The sequence below is a fragment of the Rutidosis leptorrhynchoides genome, chromosome 4 (assembly GCF_046630445.1).
Source record: "Rutidosis leptorrhynchoides isolate AG116_Rl617_1_P2 chromosome 4, CSIRO_AGI_Rlap_v1, whole genome shotgun sequence".
Taxonomy (NCBI): Eukaryota; Viridiplantae; Streptophyta; class Magnoliopsida; order Asterales; family Asteraceae; genus Rutidosis; species Rutidosis leptorrhynchoides.
The window spans coordinates 191,394,546-191,398,754 of NC_092336.1; the positions used below are offsets into that span (position 1 = coordinate 191,394,546).

Below are 4,209 nucleotides of genomic sequence, written 5' to 3' on the forward strand. Positions count from 1 at the left end.
CAGATTGTGGTTGTTGCATTGCTCTATCAAGTGAAAAGGTAACACTCTCGTCCTCTATACTTAGGGTCAGTTTCTTTCCGAACACATCTATCATTGCTTTAGCCGTGTTTAAGAATGGTCTTCCTAATATGAGAGGAACTTGAGAATCTTCTTCCATGTCCAGAACAACAAAATCTACTGGAAATACTAAAGTATCAACTTTAACTAGCATGTTCTCCATTATCCCTCTAGGATATTTTATTGATCTATCGGCTAGTTGTATGCTTATTCTTGTTGGTTTCAATTCTCCAAGGTCTAGTTTAGCGTATAGTGAATACGCATTAAATTTATACTAGCACCTAAGTCTGCCAATGCTTCTATTGAACTAAGACTACCCAGAAAACATGGAATTTGGATTGCTCGGCCACAAGTCTCTCTTTTTTCATTTTACTCGGGTAAGGAAGTGGTGATTGGTATGGTTTAACATAAGGTTTAGCTTTAACTGTGTTATCTTCATTAACCTTTTCAACTACCGGTTCTTTTTCCTTATCTTGTTCAGGTTGTGGTTCTTGTGGAGTAGGAATAGCTTCATCAGAAGTTATAGGTATTTCAGGTGGTTTAAGTGTAATACCACTTCTTGTGGTAATGGCTTTAGCTGTTTCATTCCGGGGGTTAGCATTTGTATCACTAGGTAAACTTCCCGGGTTTTTTTCTCCTATTAACCTTGCTAGGTTACTTACTTCTTGTTCCAAATTTTGAATAGAAGCTTGTTGATTTCTAAATGCTTGAGCATTTTGTTCATTGGTTTGTTTCTGAGATGTGAAAAACTGCGTTTGAGTTTCAACTACCTTCGTCATCATATCTTCTAAATTTGGCTTTTTATCATCGGTTTGTTGTGGTTTGTTTTGAAAATTAGGTCTTTGCTGATTGTAAGTATTATTGGATACTTGTTGATTGCTAGGACCTTGTTGGTTGTTGTTTGGAACATTTCGATTATAATTCTGATTTTGATTGTAAATTGGTCTTGGCGGTTGATAATTATTCTGATAATTATTTCCAGGCCTTTGGTTTATGTATGAAATATTCTCTCTTTGTTCCATTGTTAGCTCAATACTAAGACAATCTTTTGTCAAATATGGTCCTCTACACTGCTCACAACTAATTCGTATTGAGTGAATATCCTTAGTCATCTTTTCCATTCGTCTCTCGACAGCATCTATCTTTGCGGAAATGGAATCTAAGTCATGGCTAGAATCGGCTCTAGCTGCTTTAGATGATCTAACGATATCTTTTTCTTGGTGCCACTCATGTGAGTGGGAAGCAGTGTTATCAATAATTTTGTAAGCATCAGTTTCTGTTTTCTTCATAATAGAACCACCAGCTGCTATATCTATGTCTTTTCTTGTAGTGATGTCGCATCCTTGGTAGAATATTTGTACTATTTGAGAGGTGTCTAAACCATGTTGCGGACATCCTCTCAATAACTTTTCAAATCTGGTCCATGCCTCATATAGAGTTTCATTCGGTTTCTGTGTGAACGTAACAATTTCTCCTTGAAGTCTTAAGGCTTTAGATGCCGGAAAGAATTGTTTAAGAAATTTTTCAACTAAAACGTCCCATGTATCAATCGCCCCTTCAGGTAACGATTCCAACCAATCTTTGGCTTCTCCCTTTAAAGTCCAGGGAAATAACATGAGATATATCTGTTCATCCTCCACTTCTCTAATTTTAAATAGTGTGCAGATCCTATTAAAGGTACGAAGATGTTCATTTGGATCTTCCTTCGGCGCACCACTAAATTGGCATTGATTAGTCACCATATGTAGAATTTGTCCTTTGATTTCATAATCTGGCGCATTAATGTTTGGATGAGTAATTGCGTGACCTTGGCCAGTGCGTTTAGCTCTCATTCGGTCTTCCATACTTAAAGGTTCCAGATTTTCCATAATTGAATTTGTTGAATCTGAATCACTAGAGGATTCTGATTTAATGGTTCGTTCCTCAACAATCTCTGTTTGAATGATTGGTGGTTTCGGAGGAAAAATTAATGGTTCAGGATCTATGAATTGTCCCTGAATATTCTCCGAATTCTCAATTGTGAGGTTGGGTTCAAAAAATGGATTATCGGAAATTTGAATTGGAGTACTTGGTCGATTGGATGACGATTCTAAAGAAAAATCAACGGCGACAATATTTGCTAGATGTCTTGATCTGGTTACAGGTGGTGAACGTACAAAAGGTGGTGAACGTCTTGCTCGGTGCATTCACTGAATATCCTATTAGTTTTTAAAAGGAAAGAAAAATTATATAAGTTATCCAATTAATAGACTTTTCTGATTTTGCCCACGTTTCGAATAGCCAAAAGATGCAGCAGAGGGGAAGGATTCATTTGGTCTCAATATAATTGAGTACTGTTTGGCTCCAATAACCCAGTCCACGTACAAATCCAACTATTACTACGAACCAGAAAATTTTGATGTCGATCAATTTAACCACTTAAAATAAATTTTCGTAATTTTAAGAAATTTAGAGAAGAAATAGAATAAAAAGCTATGTCCTAAAAACTAGAATGGCGAGAAATAAGAAAGAAAAAGAGCGCGTCGAAAAAGGTCGAAAAAGAAAAGGGTTGAAAAATAAAAGGCGTCAAAAAAGAAAAAAAATGACTATAAAACTTTAAAACACTCGACTAACCCAACCTTATTACTATCACTAACTTAAAATTAAAATTGCAAATTGAGATTACTAATTGGAATGATAATTAATACATAGGTAAAAGGCGTCGAAAAATAAAAATAAGAAAGTAGTGCGTCGAAACTTAAGAAGGAACTAAAAACTAAAAATTAAAAGTTGCGTCTAAAAATATTAAAGCTTACAAGTAAAACTATATCCCAAATGGCAATATCTTTAAAAAAATACTAAAACTTAGATAGGCGGCGCAAAATTCTAAAGCACATAAATGTTAGTCTAAAGAGAAAGCACTTAAGGGATTTTACGGCAAAACCTAAAAATCTAGAAGTAAAAAAATAAGCTACGGCAAAATACTAAACTTAACACTAGCTACGAACTATAAATATACAATATTACGATTAAACGATTAAAAAGGGACAAATATTAAAATAAACTAAAAGTTGTAAAAAGTACAATTTTTATAAAAATATTATTTTTATATTATTTATTTTATAAAACTATTAATTTTATAAACTAATTAAACTTAAAATACAAATTAAATAAATAAAACTAAATTAATTAATTATTTAAAATACTAACCCTAATTAGGGTTTTAATTAAATAATAATGATAATAATAATAATTACACCGTAATTAATGCATAATAGGGTTCTGTTCGTGTCAGGGTGGCTCCACGAGTCGCGGTTCCACGTACCAGAAAAACTCCGCGAGTCGCGGGGTTTGAAAATTCAAATGAGGTGCAGGTATAAATTCGATAGTTTCAGTTTTTTTTTTTTATATTTTTTTCTTTTCTGTTTTTAATTTAATTAAAATATTTATATAAATTAAATAAAATTTATATTTTAAAAACTAAAATAGAAATAAAATACTTTATAATTTTAAAAATCTTAAAAATAAATTTATATATTTATTTATTTTTATTCGGTTTTTAATTTTTTATATTTTTTTTAATATTTAAAAAGTATATATTTTAAAAAAACTAATTAAAACTTAATAAAAAAAAATTTTTATGTGTGTGGCGTTTCGCTTCGGCGTTCCCCGACAGCGGCTCCAAAAATACTTGATGTTAAAGCTAAGGGGTATAAAATATTATTAAATTTTACTAGAAAATACTATTAAATACGATACAATTTTACATAAGATATTTATTTATTTATAGAATGGATATACTTAAACCTTGCTACAACACTTATAGGCAGTGTACCTAATCGTACAGTAGTGTAGTTTTTAGTAAGTCCGGTTCGTTCCACAGGGAAAATCTTTAAATAAAGCTTAACGCTATATTAGTTTTAATTTATAAAAATACAAATATATATAAGTAATATTATTATTATAAAAAGGGAGTTTTTACCGTTTAATGACCGGTTTGTCGATTTTAAAACTTAGTCGCAGTTATATTTATATTTTAAAAATAAATATAACTTAATTAAAAGCGTAAAGTAAATAACGATAATGAAATTGCGATAAATAAAAGTGCGATAAATTAAACTTGCGATAATTAAAAAGTACAATTAATTAAAATTGCAATTAAATACAATAACA

The 4,209-nt window shown here is 31.2% G+C and overlaps 1 non-coding gene across 1 annotated transcript; it reads left to right on the top strand.

Moving 5' to 3' along the window:
* Positions 1-1,434: 1,434 nt before the first annotated feature.
* Positions 1,435-1,541, top strand: LOC139846261 (small nucleolar RNA R71). The gene has a single exon (XR_011758988.1). It is a non-coding gene; the product is annotated as a small nucleolar RNA R71 (small nucleolar RNA).
* The last annotated feature ends 2,668 nt before the right edge of the window (positions 1,542-4,209 follow it).